Here is an 18935-nt window from a genome sequence, read left to right as displayed (position 1 = left end):
GAGGAAAAAAAAAGTTTGAAAAGAGAAGGAATAAGTAATGGTCCAAAGATATGAAGAGGCTGTGAAAATGAGAACTGGGAATTGTCTATTGGATTGGGGTAAAAAATGACAGATAATCCAGAAGTGAGCAATTTCTACAGAATGGTGAGAATGAGAGTCCCCTGGAGCAGACAAAGGGGCAATGCAGAGTAAACCCTTTGCAGGAGTAGAGAAGGAGAAGTAGCTGGAGATGGGTGGGTAGTTTGTAAGGTACGCATGCTAAAGGAATGGTGCAGTAAACAAAGACAAGTTGATGCCACAGGAGAGAGAGGGATGGTGGTTACAGGAGCAAAAAGTAAGACTTTGAGCAGGGAGAGGATGTAGATCACAAAGGCAAGGTCTGGCCTCAGGATATCAGCAGGGAGAGATCATTGCAAAGCAAGGAAAGCGGAGTAGATGGTACAGATGCAGGGCAGACGATAAGTGTGATGATAAGAAGATGAGAAGTTCTCTTCAGATTGCTTCTAGAAGGCATCAGAGGAGAATGGAGAATGAAGTTGGAGGCTGAAGGGAAGAGACAGACAGTGAGGAGAGTCAACTGATGTGGGTGCAGTGGACAGGAATGGGCTTCCCTTTGGTGCCATTCCTTCTAATAGCCCTTTGGCTCTCTTTCAAGCACCTCAACAGCTTTGTGGCTGTTATCTATGAACACAAAATCCTGCAACTGTGCTTAAAGATGAGCCTGGGGCAGGGGATGAAGCTCAGTGGTACAGAACTTGCCTAGTACACATCAGGTCCTGGGTTGGATCCCCAGCACGGACCAAAAAAAAAAAAAAAAAAGAAAAAGAAAAAGAAAATGAGATTGGCTGTTCATTTCTTAATAAACTCAAAACCAGCAATGATATAATCCTCCAAAGTGGTGTTAGGACTAAAAAAAAAAGCTCTTCTGAAATATGTATCACTGGCCATGCCTTAGACATTACGAAAAATGCCTATGGCTGCAAGTAGGGCCAGTGGTCCACATGAAGAGTCACCTTCATCTCTCATTTTGACAAGTACATGGGAGTCACTGATGAATGGGACATTCCAGAGAAACAACACTGCAAAGACTGCAGAAGTCTATTACTGGTTTCAAGAGGGAGACAGAAGATAGACCAGAGGAATATGATTTTTGAATTGTGAACACACTTGTATAATCTGAAGTAATATAAAGAATACCATTTCCCCTAAATAGGGAACATGGGGGGAAAGTGCCTGCCACTCAAATGTGTTTGGCTTTATTCCAATTGTTTGGGGATTGGTGGGTTTAAAAATATCTATGTCCAAGTTCCAAAAAGTACAGCTTATGCTTTCCCACCTTGTGAGATGCATCCTGATCTTTAGCCCTAGTGGATGTGCAGGATGACCCTCAGGTCAACAAGCACCGGTGCCATCTTTACAGATATCATGGTGAAAGCTGCCCATCAGCTATTTTTGAGAGGTGCCATTTTGACAGATCCTCTGGCGAATCTTTTCAGAAGGTGGTTCAAAAACCAACAGTGAGGGCCTGGGGATGTGGCTCAAGCGATAATGTGCTTGCCTGGCATGCGCGGGGCGCTGGGTTCAATCCTCAGCACCACATAAAAAAAAAAAATGAAATAAAGATGTTGTGTCCACCAAAAACTGAAAAATAAAAAAAAAATTTTAAAAACCAACAGTGATAAATCTGGGTTTCCCAGGGTCAGGTGACATATTTCAACTTCTTAAAAAGGAAAGTCTCTCCACAACTGAGTTTCGCAAATATTCCCAACACACAAAAGACCAGAATGAGAAATCTGAGCTTCTGCCCACAAGCTACACTGTTCAAATACAAAACATTCTCTCATTTTCTGAAAGAGATACCTGATAAATGCAGGACTACAAGTCTTACCCCAAACTCTTAAAGATTATTTAGATTTATTATTTAGACTTTAGAATGGTAATGATATGTGTCCTGTCAACTACAAAACATCTCCAAAGGGTCTGGGGAAGCATCCTATCATCAAACATCTATATTAATCCTACTCCTTTCTGAGTTTGAGGTTCTCCTTCCAGAACCTCAAATATTCGATGACATTAAAAGGAATAAATAAAGGTAATGAATAGCCTCAGGTCATTTTGTATCAAGCGTTTGCTAATATATGAATTACAGAAAGAAGGAAGGAAAGGAGAGAGTGAAAAAGGAAGGAAAGATTTAGAGGGGGAAATGGGGTAAGGTAGGAGGGAGGGAAAGAGGTAAAAAAAAAAAAACCAAAATTAAAATAAAACTCCTACTTTCCAAAACTTTTTGGATTTTGGTGTTGAGCTTGCTATATTGTAATCAGTCTCCCAAAGAGCTTTTGTTTCTACCCCCATGAAAAATGAATGAGAAAACAGAAATGATGAAAACATTGACAAGTCTTTTAAACTGACTATGACAATGTTCCCAGTGGATAGTGGTGAGCAACGCTGAATATTATTTGGCCTCTGAGTTCAGTGGTACCTAAAAATACAATGCTGAATATTCTATTTGATGTACAATGCTTATTGACCAAGACCATCATCTCTTACATGAGAATCGTAAGGACCATGTGCCTGATCTGAACCGCCCTTGGACAGGATCAGAGATACTAAGTTAGAAAGGAATTTAATAGACTCAGAAAGTGACTTGTGTATTCCTGTTCCTAGCAGCATTAGTCACAATGGCCAAAAGATGAAAGATGGAAAAACAAAATGCATAAAGACATATATTTGGCCTTTAAAAGGGAAGAAAATTCTGGCATATGGTACAACATAGATGAACCATGAGGACACTGTATAAGCCAACTGAAATAGACCAGTTACAAAAGGACAAATAGTTTAATTCTACTTAGGTGATATACCTAGAGTAGTTGAATTCCTGGTGTTGGAAAGTGAAACAGAGATTGCCAGGGGCTGGCGGTCCTGGGAGTGAGGAATTACTGGTTCAGAGTTTCAGCTGGGGAAGGTAAAATGAGCTCTGTGATGAATGACGGTGACTTGTACAACAATGTGGATGCCCTTAATGCCACTGAACTATGCACTTAAAAATAGTTGAGATGGGCCCTGTTATAAGTACTTCCCCCACAATTATAAATAATAATTTAAAAGGAATTTAATAGCAAAAGAAGGCAGACCTTGAAAATCTATATCAAGCAACCCAAAAGATAGCACAGGAATTCTATAAGGAGCAGCCAAAAGCCCAAAATGACAAGGAAAAGAGGACAGTGACAAAACAGAAAGTTATGAAGATTGCTAAAGAGGGAATTCTGGACTGTTTACCTCTGAGTCAACAATCTCTTTGGGTGAGCTTCAGGGTAGACTGGTGACTGCTGGGTGTGTAGCATGGGGGGTCCCACACACACTCTTTCTCTGAGGGGTAGGAACTGAGCTGTTACTAAGTCTTAATGATTTTAAGTTTGGAAGCCTGAGGAAGTTGATGAACTCTACTTCCTCAAAAAGGAAGGGGAACTCTACTTCAAGAAGGAAGGGGAACCTAACAGTGCTTCTCAATATGATTACCACCACCGAGAAATATGGCGGCCAGAGATGAGCTGTTCTGGGATGGGGCCTGGACACAGGTTTTGTTTTTAAAGTTTCTCAGGTAATTTAACGTGCAGCCAGGGTGGAGAACCACTAACCTGGAGAGGGGATCAGCATGGGTGCTGTAAAGAGCCAGACATTAGATCTCTCAGGCTCCACAAACCATCTGGTCACTGTGGTAGCTACAGGACTCTGCCATTAGAGTGTGAAAATAGCCAGAGACAACACATAAATGGAGGAGTGTTGCTGGGAGGAGAACCTCAACCTCAGAAACGAGTGGGATTAATATAGAATAGTAGTTTGGGAGTTAAAACCGGGTGAGACAGACACAAACGGTGCAACCTAAGAAGTGGTTTGTAATCTGCATCCCATATAAACTTCTTTACAAGGGAGAGAATGTAGACAAGGCTGTGAGAGAAGAAGTAGAAAAAAGGCAAGGCAGAATAGAGGGGATCCTAAGGTAAGGCCTAAGATACAAAGGCTAAGGAGAGGCAAAGCTTTAAGGGTGCTCATTTGGTCTGGGTGTCTTGGATCTCACTAGCCGCAGGGACAAAGAACACTACCAATTGAGAGACACATTAAGTAGGCATCTCAGATGGGAGCAAATATGAATGCAGGTGGGAACCCGCCAGGACACTGGCCCACAGCCCTGAGAGTTCCCAGGAGACAATAACAGATGGCAGCACAGGGTTAAGACAGGTTGAGGACCCTGCTGAGAATGAGAAGGTAAAGCCCAGTAGGGGAAAAGCTGTGGGAAATGCAGCCTGAAGCATTCATTCCTCTTTGTTGGAGTAGTCTGCTCAGTTTAGTTCTGGTCCGTCAGGAACACAGCAGTTTGGAAGTTCAATGTTTGGGATGTACAGAACATACACTGAAAGCTAGACGGGGTCTCAGGAAAGAAAGACATGGGAGGAAGCATCATTGCAAATTTCCAATATTCCAGAATATTCACCGATTCGACAAATATTTACATGTGCCTAAGAGAAAGAGACTGCGTGTCAACACAAGGAACACATTGGGGTAGACAGGGAGAAGACAGTGGCTAAGTAAGTGCAGACAAGTGTAAAATCACAATTTTTTCCACAAAGGAAAAGCTCTTGGTGTTAGGAGATCTTAGAATGAGAAGGTCGAGCTACTCAAGAAAGTCGCTCCTGAGCCAAGATCTGAAGAATAAGTAGGAGGGAAGAAAGGAAGGGAGCAGGAAGAGCCCTCCAGGAAGAGGAAATGCCTTGGAGGGAGGGTCCTGAGCAGGTGTGGGGATGGCAGGAAGGAGACCAGGGCTGGAGCTCAGACAGCAAGGAGGAGCTCAAGTCGACACCTGGCAAGAGCTGCAGGTGGGACAAGGACCACGTGCAGCCTCACAAGCCCTGTAGAAGTGTCCCTGAACCCAGAAACAATGGGAAGTCATGTTATGATTTTAGGGAGAGTTGGGACAGCAGTTCTCAGAATCAGAGGTGTGTTGCAAGAAGATCCCACGGTGAAGAAGAAGGACTAAGAGAAAGGAAGGGTAAAGGAGTAGATGCAGGGAAACTGTTAGTCGCTGGCCTGGGAGACTCCATCTGGAAACACCACCATGAGTGGCAAATTCTACCAATGTAATTTCAAAATCCCCACATCCTGGATTCTAGACCATTTATCACAGATTCACTGGATTCTAGACATTTATCACAGATTTATCAGCAAAGAGAAAACTATGAAGCCTTTCCCATTTTGTCTGTTTTGAGCCCTAAAGACAGATCAGATAGTCTCTGCCATAGGTTGTGGCTGATACCAAACCTGGGTCTAGCTCAAAAAGAAAGTGACTTCTGGGAAGTCAATTGCCTCTAGATCTTTCTGCTCAGATCTTTAAGGTGTCCTTGAAGTTTGGGGAAAGAATCACATGGTTTAAAAAAAAAAAAAAACATGAATTTTCCTTAGGTCATTCTCTGTGTGCAAAACTCCCTTCGGACCTTCTGGAAGCAAATGGTTATAAAAGCACAGAAGACAATTGGCACACCATTCAAGTGGTCCAAGATCCTGGGTCCTACCCAAACAGCCTTATCCCAAGATAACTGAGACTTGTGCCATGTTGGTACCCAAAACTGCTCCGACCTTTCACATACTACAAACTGCTCACGAGAGACCAGTGTGTGCTATTAAACCTATGTTCACTGATTTCACAAAAGATGGAATTTCAATATAAACTCCAAAAAAAAAAGTAAAAGGTCTATTTTAAATTTCCGGACAATTACAAGTGAGGCAAAATGCTGCCTTTTTCCAGCTGTGTTACTTTTTTGGGGGAAAAAAGCCAAACAGACTTTTCCTCTTTTATGTTTCATATCCAAGCCACAAGCCAGCAAACATTGGTATTTACTCCAATGTTAATAAAAGTAAATTACTTTGTGGTTTTGGGTCATTGGTGTAAAACTTGTGCTTCTTTTAGTTTATGTTATGCACAAAAAGTTCAAAATTTTCAAGATGCATCCAGCACCAGTTGATGGCTTACGTATGTTTTTCTATGAAATTCAAGGCATTTTTTTTCGGTTTATGTTTGAATTACTTCTGCCTTACTATGCCAAATGTCTCATGATTCCTGTGGGATTCCTTTTCTCTCTTCTTCTATCGTTTGCCCTTCATGAAGGTAAATTTTTTTTCTTCTTGAGACATCTCTTGGATTGTCATCTACTCAAAGAGGAAGTCAAACTTATGAGTTAATGAAAACTCTCATCTCCAACCGTAAGTTACCAATAAAGATTTTTTTTTTTCGGAGATGGAATCTAATTAATCCTTTTTGCAGTTGCCTTTTTATTTCCTAAAGGATACAAGTCAACTGGGACCAGCACAAACAACTTGAAAAGAACATTCTAGGACCTAATACACAGATGTCAAACATACTGCCCCCTCCCAAATCCATCAAGTCCCCACACCAGATGTTGGGGCTGCACACACTTAAAGTTCAGCATTCCTTCCAGCCAGTCTTTCCATCAGCCAGATGCTCAAGACGACAGTTCCCTTTATAATTATTTATCATACAAAGAGAACTCCGCAGACCTGAAGCAGCAGCACCACCCCCCCCCCAGCAACACTGGCCAAAATGCTAAAGAGGTCGATGTTCTGCAAGCTGTCCAAAAACATGCTACTGATTTAGACAGTCCTGCAGAACAATCCATCATGGTCTAGGCCCCGATGAAGGGCCGTGAGATGCACATGTTCATTTCATTAGGATCTTACTTAGGTCTGAGCACTTTTCTCCTTTGTGTTTTTAAACTAAGGTAATCATTTCCATGCAAAGCAAAGGGACAACATGTGAAGGGGAAATGCCACTTGGGCTAATGTTTTGCTGATGGCCTTCACAATGCTAAACCCTCAAAAAAAATTCTTTTTAAATAATACAGATTAGTCTGAGGGCCTTCCCATTGAAGAAACTCCAAGCTTTCAGGAATCTAGTAGAAATCAGGCTCAGTCCTCCAGGCACCCCCGGTGAGCTCCAACTCTGCTTTTGGCTATTTTTGTGGAAAGTTCATCACAGATGTCCTAAGGAGGAACCAGTAAGCTGAGACTATACTCCTTCGCTCCGGTGATTTGAGGCAGAATGTGCCAATCAGTCAGTTGGCGCTTGGAATCCAGGGATATTGGTTCCAGGTCTCTCCCAGTACACCAAAATCTGTGGTTGCCCTAGTCCTTTATACAAAATGGCAATGTTTTTCAAATAACCTTTGCACCTCCTCCTGGTATACTTTAAATTATCATATATTACTTTCAATTCCTAACACCATTACATACTATGGAAATAGCTGCATTATTTAAGGAATAATGACAAGAAAATGCTGTATACATGTTCAATTAAGATGCAGGAGTTTTTTTTTCTCCCAAATATTTTCCACCCACAATTGGTTGAATCCAAAAAATGTGGAATAACAATTACAGGGGTTGACTATACATCCAAATGAGGCCACACATCCTCTGCTTCCCAAAGAACTCACTTTGATGTTCTTTAACTCTTTCTATCCTTTTCTTTTTTTAAGCAAAAGACAATAAAATCGTGCAGCTCACCACTGAACTACACATCAAAGGAGGCAAAACCTCGGTATTCATAGCAATCAGAGAAATCAGTGTATGCATGCTGCACCCAGCATCGCCAGAATGCAAGTGAGAGAAACACAGCCAAGGGCAAGGATGTTGGAGCCACACTTTCAGGCCTTCACACCCCCCGTAACTGTGGGTAAGTCATACTTGAACATCCTCCGCCTCAGTCTCCTCATTCATAAGTTGGAGAAATAGTAGGGTGTTTTAGTCAGCTTTTTCACTGCTGTGACTAAAAGATCTGACCAGAACAACCATAGAGGAGGAAGAGTTTATTTGGGGGCTCACAGTTTCAGAGGTCTTAGTCCATAGAAGTCTGGCTCCATTGCCTGGGGCGCTCAAGATGAGGCTGAACATCATGGTGGAGGGTGTGGCAGAGGGAAGCAGCTCACAGCATGGAGATCAAGAAGCAGAGAGGCTCTACTCTCCAGATACAAACTATATACGCAAAGCCAGGCCCTAATTCCCACCTTCTCCAGCCACACCCCACCATTCACTTACCAGTTAATCCCTATCAAGGGATTAAATCACTGATTGGGTTAAGACTCTTACAACCCAACCATTTCTTCTCTGAACCTTCTTGCCTTGTCTTACACATGAGCTTTTGGGGGAAAACCTCACATCCAACCACAACATAGGGCTCCCCTCATAAAGTTTTTGTAAAGATTCAACAAATTAATAGGTGCTTTGGAAGTACTAGTGCTGAGGAGAGGGACCACGGACGATCACACTATGTGAGTAGTTACTATTAATTTCCACAAAAAAAACTACAAACAAAACAAGTTATTGCATCTTGCGCATTAAACACATGGAAGGAAAATAGGAACAAGTGAGGCATTCAGAGATGATTTGTTTATTTGAAAAAAAAAAAATCCAATAGCAATTTCCCATTGGCCAATGTGCAGCACCTGCCCCACAGGTCCTAGGAGAACTGAGGGCAGCAGGAAGCTCATCTGAGAGGCATTTCCTGGCTGTCAAGCATGCCAATTTGGCTTGGAACATCAGTCAACTGTGCACACAGAAATAAAAAGGCTTATCTACAAAAGGAAAAGTCAAAAGGACACACCCACTTGGCCACTCAAAACAGCACATAAATGAACCTAGAGAAGGCTTTGAGTTACAGAGGAACTTGGGACCAAAGCAGACTGCTCTGGCTAAGGTCTGAGGTCGAGCTGCAGCATATGGCAGGGAATGCTCCGACAAACTGGGGCTTACGTAGCATCCAAATGTCCTGCTGGGCAAGAGGATCACCAGAGCTTGCTAGGAGCAATGACAAATCCAAGGTGATGACCATCTCTTCTCTTTCATGAATAAAGTCACCTAATTCTATCCTGTTGATCTACATGTTAAACTTTATTAAATCCTAGCTCAAAGCTATAAGTAGAAAAATTATTCACATAATTTTAGGACTGGCTAGAAGAGCAAACTCCTTCAGAAACAAAGGCCTGACTCTTGGGCATTCTTCCTGCCTTAGTATGATCCAGAACCTGCCTCCCTGTCCCTTTCCTACTTTCTTCATAAACACTTTTATGGCTCAGGGATGGGTTTGTGCCAATCCTTGCCTTATGACCAGAATCCCCTCTGCTCTCTCATCCTACCGTCTCTGCCCACCCCCCATTTCCTCTGTCCTCCAAACCAAATCTTTCAAAGTCTCTAGGGATGGAGCCAGCACCCCCTCTCTATAAAAAGGCCATTGTTCTAGATTAGACAATGTGTTCCTTGAAGGAGCTGGGTAGTATTTTTAACATGATAAACCCAGTGCCCATTGGTGCTGGGCACAGTCAGTGCTCAAAAAACGTTTATGTAATAGAGAAATCCACAGTAACTTCAACTCCTAAATGGTCTTAGTTCTCGGCATCTTCTATTCCATTTCTACCTCAAACCTCAACACCCACTCTGAGCAGCAGCTCCTTGCCAGTTCTTGAACTCAGGTTTCCTAAGGGAAACTTCTGCTTAGTTCTGCTTCTCTGACCCCGTTTTACCACAGACACTCTCTCACACCTACTAGATCTACTTTTCATTCCATTAAGGTCTCCAATCACCCTATTCTCTTAACCTGTCAATTCCGCTTTGGCTTTGATGACTTTTATATGCAATTGGGCTTCATGACTGACAATTCCAAATGGAGTTAGCTATCTCCAAATTTGCCAAGTTTTGAACCACAGAGTCTCCTCTGACTGTCCCTGTGCCCTTAATGAAAGTCACAGGTTTTTAGTCCGAGGCTCCCTCCCCCAAAGTTCAATTATCACTTCCTTGAGGGCAACTTTCACATTTGCATTATGTCTCGGCTCTAACCAGCTCTGACACAGCTGTCTAGACCCATCTTGGCATAAACATAATCAGATTCTTCTCATGGTTTCCTGTTGCTTCTGAAAGTGCTACCAGGGTATGTACCATAGTGTCAAACATCAGTGTCTCTATTCTCTTTATTCCCCACCCACCCATACACATAGACACACATCCTTTGGGAATTTTACGGTCTATTCATTTTACCTCTTTACTGAATGTACCTTTCCATTTATACCCAAATACAGCCTTCGCAATAGCATATAAACCAGTGCTGTTCAATGGAACTTTCTGCAATGATGAAATGTTCTGTATTTGTATTCTCCAATATGATGGTCACTAGCTACATGTGACTACTGAGCACTCCAATATGATGGTCACCAGCTACATGTGACTACTGAGCACTTGAACTGAAGCTAGCACAACTGAGACATGAAGTTAATTTCATTTAATTTAAATAGTCACATATAACTAAGTGGCCACCATATTGGATAGTGCAGATATAGCTAATGACAGCTCTGTCTGTGCCAATCATTTGTTATTTGCTCTCAGATCCATTTCTTACTTCCCACACCCCCTCTTGGCTTGACATTGCAGAAGACTCACAGTTCTCAGGTTCCCTTGGCTCCCAGGTAAGATAGTCTCTTATGTTCATCGGTCTGTGAGAAGCTTTGGATGAAGACTAGGGAAGAAAAAGCCAAAAACCTCTCCCCTCCCTGGCTGTGCCCCAGGTGGCATCTCCACCTCTCCTCCACAGCTCCAGCTTTCACTGGTCAACCCCTCTCTCCACACTGCCAGGTCCCACCAGCAGACTTCACAAGGGATCTAGCTCCATTAAGCAACCCCAATCACTGGCCTCAGGTAAAACTACCTCTTGTCTGTGTCCCCTTAGCTCTAGCAGTCATTAATGGTAAGTCCCTGCTACTGCTAACCTGTGGGTTACTTCTCAGTCCCCTGTTTGATTCTTAGCTCTTATACCATCCACATAGCTGAAATTCCCCCTATCAAACTCCTCCATTGAAATGCCAAACTTATTTTTTATTTTCCTGACTGAATACTAACTGATAGACCACTCTAGCTGCGCTTTCCATTTTAACCCTACTCCAAATCATTAACAAAATCGCCACTGATAATTGCTGCCATGAAGCAAAGCCATAATTATCATCTTCATCAAAATAATGTCTGATATAAAAGTGTTATGGTTTAGATAAGAGGCATCCCCCAAAACTCAGGTGTGACACCTGAGTTGAGATGAGGTGAAATGATTGGGTTATGAGAGGTTTGACTTAATCGGTGAATTGATCCCCTGATAGGAATTAATTGGGTGAGTGATTATAGGCAGGTAGGGTGTGACTGGAGAGTGTGTGTGTGTGTGTGTGTGTGTGTGTGTGTGTGTGCGCATTTCCTGATGGCCATATCCTGAGCTGCTTTTCTCTCTACACTATTCTGCCATGATGTTTTGCCTCACCATGGTCCCAGAGCAGTGGAGGCAGCCATGCATGGAGTGAGACCTCTGAAGCTGTGAGCCCCAAACAAACTTTTCCTCCTCTAAAATTGTCCTTGTCAGGTCTTTTGATAATGACAGAGAAAAGGCTGACTAAAACAAAAAGTATATCAGCAATCATCATTCTTTCTACAGTGCAATCATGATATTGGGAGTTTGGGGGAGTACAGCTTACAATAGCCCTTATAATATTCCTTACAATAGCCCTGTGAGATCAGTATTATGATTCCCATTTCATAAATGGGACTAGTGTGGCTTAGAAAGCAACTTATGCAGGTTAAACAGCAACTAAATGACTCAGCATGGCTCAAAAGTTCATAGTTCATACCAGGTCATGCAAATGCATTCCACTCAAGTCTATCATTCAGCGGCTGTCAAGTTCTCCCCATTGTCTCAGCAAAAAGCTCAACTTCCTTAGCCTGTTACTCAAAGAAAACTCTCAGCAATCCAGCTTTAACTGTCTTTCCAATCTTGGCTCCTAGGTTCTCACCCAGATCCAAACTGAAGTACCTGCTGTTTCCTTCACAGATGTGGTGAGTTTTTTCCCATCTCTATTCCAGCTCTAAGTGCCTCTCAAGATCTCTTCACAATATGATTTAATTTCAACATCATAAATATTTATTAATTGCCTAACATTTCCAAAGCACAGTTCTCTCACCTTTCTCTTATTCCATACTTTAATATTATCATTCATTTATCCATTGCTCGCTTTATATTCTAGTTATATTATTTTAATATTTTTTACTAAATTATAAGGTCCTGAGGACAAAGAGGGTATTTTAAAGATTTTTTTTTTAAATCTCCCACTGGCATCTAAGAATGACTTGCACAAAAATCACTCTTAGTTGATTTGCAGGTATTTGTTGAATTCATTTATTGAGCTCTTCACAAATGCAGCATTATGAGGTTTTCTGGAAAAATGAAAATCAAAGGCCTAGGCCTGGTCCAAATGCTCTGCCTTTACCATGATGTGGACAACTGAGCCAAACTGTCTAACTGCCTGTTTAGCTCAGTGCCAATACTTAGGTGCATGATTTAGAGTGAGCCGCTTAAACTCCCTGAGCCACTGTTTTCTCACTTATAAAACAAAAATAGCAAAACTATTTGCCCCAGTACTATTGGGAGAATTAAATGAGCTATTTATGTCAAGTGCCTAAGATAGTGCCTGGAACATACAAAGTACCCAGTAAATGGTTCTCATTAATATACTATCACCGCTCAATCCAGTGCTATAATGGGTCTGGTAAATCAATTACTTTCCCTAGGTCACGGGGGATAAAATCTCAGGTCCATTATCCTCCTCCAAGTCCTTTTCTGGCTTCCAGAAGGCAAGATGATCAAATCCACTATAAGCAGAGTAACGTCAATTAAACCATGAAAGCAAGGTAAAATGATTGACAACTAAGAAGTTAAAGTATTTCAGAAATTTTGTCTGAATTGAAAACTATGTGTCAAATAAACCAGAGATGTGCTGTACCATGGCTACGACAGAGAGCACAGGTGTATTTCCTCTGTGTCTAGTCAGTACATGAATTCTGGATTTGTAGATATTGTCATGCTCCAGCTTCCAAGGGGAACTTTCCCTTTGTGTCTTCTGTCTCTAATGGTCTATGCTCCAGTGGCAAAGTCCTCTTCTTCATACGTAGTAACAAAATATTGACCTTGCCCTGGAAACCCAGCCCCATATTGTGAGGAAGCTCAGGCTACATGCACTGGTGTATGTATGAGGTATCGATGATGGTCCCACCGAGGTCTCAGCTGAATGCCAGTTCTGTGAGCAAGCCAGCTTCAGATCATGCCAGCCCCTAACCTTTGAGCTGACCCCACTGATGGTGGGAGGCCCAGAGGCAGGCTAGTTTGGTCAGAGCTCCACCACACTGCAGGCCTATGAGTGAAATAAATCCTGCCATTGTTTTCAGCTACTAGGTTTGGGGTTAATTTGTGAAGCAGGTATAGTAACAAGAGCAGCTAGTTTATTACCCAGCAAAAGGTAATTGATAAAAGCATCTACTCTCTGCCTTTGCCTTAGTGTTTCTATCTCAAAACTTCAGCACCAGTCTGAGAATATGGTCAAGAATTCTGAATTGTTTTAAATCTGCATCAATCTGATAACAAAACAATATTCACTTAATTCATCAATTATTACAAGGCATATTATTTGCTTTGCCTGAGAATTTGTGGTTACTTTTGTTGTGATTTTGTTTTTGTTTTTGTTTTGTTTTGATTGTAGTAGTTGGGGTTGAACCCAGGGGCATGCTATCACTTAGCTATACCCCCAGCCCTTTTTATCTTTTTATTGAGACGAGTTCTCACTAAGTTGGCCAGTCTGGCCCTGAACTTTCAATCCTCCTGTGTCAGCCTCAGAGTCATGTGGTTACCCTTCAGGGTCAAGAAAATTTCACCAAAACAAAAAATCAAAAGTAATAAGAAAATTGAGAAAACTTGCATCAAAGAGTAGTAGAGATTTCTGGAAACAATTGGACCATCCACTTTCTTTGTTAATAAAACAATACAATGTGGGTCCTAAAACAAAAATGACATGAACCTGAAACATAAGTTTATGAGAAATATAAACCTAGCATTATTTTTTTTTTAAATGGCTATTAAAACAAATGTTGCTCTTGAGTCCTAAGTTTTATAAACTCTGATAGACCAAATAAAAGATATTGATCTAGATGTTTCACGGGTATCATAAGAATCCATGTGCACAAAAAATAAATTAGGTGTGTGTCTGCAATCTAAGAGCTAATCAAAATTAGAAATAAAAGAATATTAAAATACAAACTCATTAACTGGATAAGTAATTATACTAGTTTTTCTAAAGAAGCAAGAGATGTCTTATATGTTAACACCAAAATGTTCTTCCACAGTAACAGGTTAATATAGCCAGCATGACTAACAAGCCTCCTGACACTATACACTAACAATTTACAACTTGAATAATTCACCAAACTCAGAGAATTAAACTAATATATGTGCCAAGTCAAAGAAACCAAGTGCACATTTAAAAAAAAAATCGTTTTGGAAAGTCTATGAAGCTAATCTAGGTGATGACTAAAGAAATGATATCAACTACCTGGGAAGAGCGAGGGGTTTAAGGCACATTCTTAGAAGTTACTAAAGATCATCTGCATCAACTGACCTTGCACATAGCAGGTCTCAAGCAGTGTCTTCCCCTAACACCCATTCCCAGCAACGTCTCTCCACTCCATCCACTCCAGCCCTACCCTCTCTACGCCTGGACTACTTCCAATCTCATCACTCCTGGCTCACCCCTCTCCTCTTAGGACTAAGGGGAACACACCCAGATGTGGCCAACCAGAATTTGCTCACAATATTGTTTGATGCATTAAATAACAAATCATCCTTTTATCTAAAGCCATACTTTTTAAACACTATAATTGATAGCAGCCTCTTTATCATCTTGCAGAAGAGCCAGCTATTGTTTTCCTTTTAATCTGGGAAAATTGCATTCTAGAAAATAAACTACACATAAATATTCACAACAGCCAAACCCACAGAGAAATACAGTGTGTTTTATGACTATGCCTATAGTATGCATGTCAATAACCACAAATAATCAGTCAAAGCAGCATGTTTTCATTAAATTTGGCCACATACAGAGAGAGAGAGAGAGAGAGAGAGAAAGAGAGAGAGAGAATGAGAGCTGTAAAGCCTACAGGTATGCATATTCTGTACTCTTAAAGCATTTGATGCAGAATCAGGGGTGGTCAGGATTTCCATCTTCCATTTTCTCACCCGTGAGCATAGGGCTGTCTTTAAAACACACCTGCCACGTATGGAAAGAGCCTGATAATCAGATCAGATTCCCAAACGCTATCTGGAAAATAGCTTGCCGTGAATGTAGACGTGCCCTGCATAGTTGCTGCTCTGCTCTATCTTTAAGAAACAGCTGTGCACTGCCCCTAGATACACCACCTTATGGTGCTCAGAAGGCTCTTTGAGGGTGACAGATTTCTCCCAGAGCTTTCACGGGGAGACAAACTAGGAGGGGTGTGGCATCCTCTGGCACAGAAGGAACAGCTGGCTGCACCCCCTCCTAAACACACAGCTGTTTTGCTCCAGATGCAGCATATCTCTCTCTCTCTCTCTCTCTCTCTCTCTCTCTCTCTCTCTCTCTCTCTCTCTCTCTCTCCCTCCCTCCCTCCTCTCTCATCGACCCCTTTGTAAAAGCTCCACTTTCATTCATTTCCATTAGCAAATATGTAAATGTTTTTCAAAACAATTTCTTTATGGGCTGATTAATTTTAGGTTGATTTAATAAAATGGTGATCAAAGAGAATCACTGGGCTGTTTAATACTCACATGTTAGATTCACCTTATTTACCAAACATTCTTTCCCAGTCCTGGAAGGGGCTTACGTTGTAGTGAGGGACAACATTCAATAACACTAAACGTGCGTGTCATTGCACACGGTGTGGAAGCCATGACGGGAACACAAAAGCAGCCATGGAAGAGTAAGAAAGGTGAGGGGAGAGAGGGGTGGGGAGCAGGGGCTCTGACCTATACAAGGGGAGAGGGGAGGACTGGACGGTCTCTCCAAGTAGCGATATTTAAGCTGAGATCTATAGGATGAGATATATCGCACACACATGTGTTTCTTTGTCCCTGTCACACTGACAAAGATGAACAGGACTGATAATCTCAGCACTGGGGCTGGTTTGGGATGGAAAAAAAAAAATCCTCTTGTTTGTTGCAGACCTTCAAAAGCACCACCTGGCCACCAACCAACAAGTGCACATCTTTGTGTTGACAACACCATTGAATGTCATCAAGTAAGAAGTGTGTGAATGATTTCCCAGGACACACCAGACAGTCAACTACTCACGCAGATATTCATCAAGCACGTAACACCTGCAAGGCCTGGGTACTGTGCATGCCACTAAGATGAGTAAGACCTTCTCTGAGACCTCACTTACCTGTTGAGGGCATCAGAAAAGTACACATGTGGATATGGACTGGGTACTCCTAAAAGAGGGTAACCAAGTCAGAAAATATTTAAAGTGGGAAATTCAAGAAACATATGACCTCAAAGACTTTATAATTCTTGCTTCCACAACCATCCAAAAGAAGTGATCTCAAATACCCTAATCATATTAGAAGCCAACTGGGTGCTCCCCTCCATCCTGTGGACCCAATTTTCTGTTTTCCATGATCTTCTGGACATTTCTATCCATCCTAATGGTAGGAATTGAAGCAGTTCTGAGAGCTTTTATAGATCAACCATTGTTAGGAGGAGTAGAGAATTTTCATGTTCACAGCAAGATCACATGTTAAGTCTCTTTTTGAAGATATGGCCCCATGTTAGATTCACAGATTTTCACCACCCACCAGTCTGGCATGAGGTATTTTCAAGCTGGGAGAGCATAGCAAGATGGCCTCCCACAGAGGAGCTTGGGGGTCCAGGGACAATGAAGGGCCGTGGCTGGGAAAACAGTCAAGGTATCTATGCAACAAACAGCTATAATAGATACTTGGGAAAAGAAACAAGGCCAATCCTTCAACAAGGACTGGGAACAGTTAAAGACATTTAGCCAGCTATTCCAGAGCTTTATGCAAATCAACCTTCACAACTAGGAAGTAACTTCAAAAAAGAGCAAAGTAGTGGCAGGCAGTGGTTGCCACAGTGACTAAAGCATGCTTTTGCCTTTTTGTCAGTTTTTTCTAAATGAGAGGGTGGCGGGAAGAAGTTCTGTGAAGTCTAGCGGGAGCCCAGAGGAAGAGCTAAGCAGGGGCGTTTGATCCTGAGAAGAAAAAGAGAGAACTGATCCAAAAAGCATGCCCCGAAGCTCGTGATGAGGCAAGCTGCAAGTGAGCCTTTTTTGAAAAACAGGCTGAAGTGGCAGAAGCTTCCCAGCTCTGAGAAATTTGGATATAGGTAAAAGCATGGGGGCAGGAAGAAACTTAGCTAAGAGATGGCATTTGTGCAGAATAAAAAAGAAGAAGAAAGAAAAGAATGCATTAATTCAACATACAGTGCAGGCAGAAGTTTGAACTATAATAAAGCAAACATGAAGGAACTGCAGATCTCTGAACTGCAAAGGTTTGCCATTCTTCCAGAATGTAAAAAGTGGTTCTGCTCTCATCTGTAGGATTTGTGATGTGATATTAAAAGCTGAGTGTTGGTACAACAGGCCAGTCCGCCAATATTCCTGAACCAGCGCTCAGCTGGAGAGGGGAGGACCAAATGGAGGGGAAAACCCTCAGGATGTGGAAATGCCAGATGGTACTGCAAGAATCAGGGGATGGAGGTGGACCTGGGTTTTCTTTTGGCCATAAAATAAATGTTTTCAAATCACTGTGAAGCATTTATTTTTTCCAAGTAACAAGTAATTTTCAAACATCTGAATTTCTAAAGACTAACCAGAAGGTAAAGCAGTGATAAGTTTATTCTTGCAACTTCTTTTCTTTCTGCTTATACACTTCTCTCTGATGAAGCGATAGATAGACATGAAGTGAGTTATCAAGCTTAGAACTCAGTCCATCTTTATATAGGACAATTTTAGACCAATTCAAATATGTAAGCACTCCCAAAGTATATTGAAATGTCTCCCACAACTTTTTTATAAAATTAAACATCCTTCTTACTATTTCACCCCCTCTACTCACTCAGCAAATTTGCTCTATAGACACTTACCAAGTGCCAACTCTCTGCCAGGTACTCCACTCCATTCCCTTACCTTCTAATTTCCTTAACACAGTTTTTCCTGTTCTGATATTATTTCCCAAATATTGTGATTTCCTAAGTACCCCAAACCCAACAAATCTATAAAATTTAATTGATAAAATAGGTATAGGTCTTAAATTTAAAAAGAGAAATATATTTTTTTTCCTAATTAGGGAGATTCAAATCTATAGAAATATAGAACATATATTTCAATATACTATATATTCTAATATAAAATATGTGTAGTATATATGTATAAATATAATTATATATTAATATACAACAAATTAATAATATGCCTACAACATAAACGCAGTTTTTTATCCATCGAGGTCATGAACTGCATTGTGATCACCTCATAATTTACATAATGAAGCCCCAATCCCTGGTACCTCAGAATGTGACCTCATCAGGAAACAGGGTTCTTACAGATATAGCTAGTGAAGTCACAGTGAGGTCCTACTAGAGCAGGGAGGGCCCCTAGTCTGATGACCAGTGTCCTCGTGAATGGGCATGTTGGACACAGGCACAAGAGGGAGCAGCGTGTGAGCGTGAAGATGGCCGAGGGCAAGGGCCTGGAACAGATCCTCCTCTCAAGGCCCTCAGAAGGAACCAATGCTGCCAACTCCCTCATCTGGGACTTCTAGACTCCAGAACTGTGAGACAATACATCCTGTCTGTTGTTAGAGCCCCAAGTTTGTGGTACCTTGTTACCTTGGCCCTAGCTGCTAATATTATCAATATCCTAACAAATAAGTGCTAAAGTTTGGAATTGCCAAATCATTCCACCATCTAATCCTGGCTTATTTTCCTGGATTTTTTTTTTAAACTGTGATGAAACATGGCATTGACGTTGCA

At 41.5% G+C, this 18935-nt stretch overlaps 1 protein-coding gene and 1 long non-coding RNA gene across 15 annotated transcripts in view; one reads left to right on the top strand and one right to left on the bottom strand.

The window, feature by feature from the left end:
- Nucleotides 1–18935, bottom strand: part of Limch1 (LIM and calponin homology domains 1) — a 312004-nt gene that overhangs the window by 213456 nt on the left and 79613 nt on the right. The window lies entirely within an intron of this gene.
- On the top strand, nt 11745–17709 carry LOC120892374 (uncharacterized). The gene is made up of 2 exons (XR_005737022.2): nt 11745–11922; nt 16110–17709. It is a non-coding gene; the product is annotated as an uncharacterized LOC120892374 (long non-coding RNA).

This window comes from Ictidomys tridecemlineatus, chromosome 9, assembly GCF_052094955.1.
Source record: "Ictidomys tridecemlineatus isolate mIctTri1 chromosome 9, mIctTri1.hap1, whole genome shotgun sequence".
In the NCBI taxonomy this organism is placed as follows: Eukaryota; Metazoa; Chordata; class Mammalia; order Rodentia; family Sciuridae; genus Ictidomys; species Ictidomys tridecemlineatus.
Note: the sequence above shows the minus strand (reverse complement) of the source record. Positions and strands in the feature narration are given on the sequence as shown.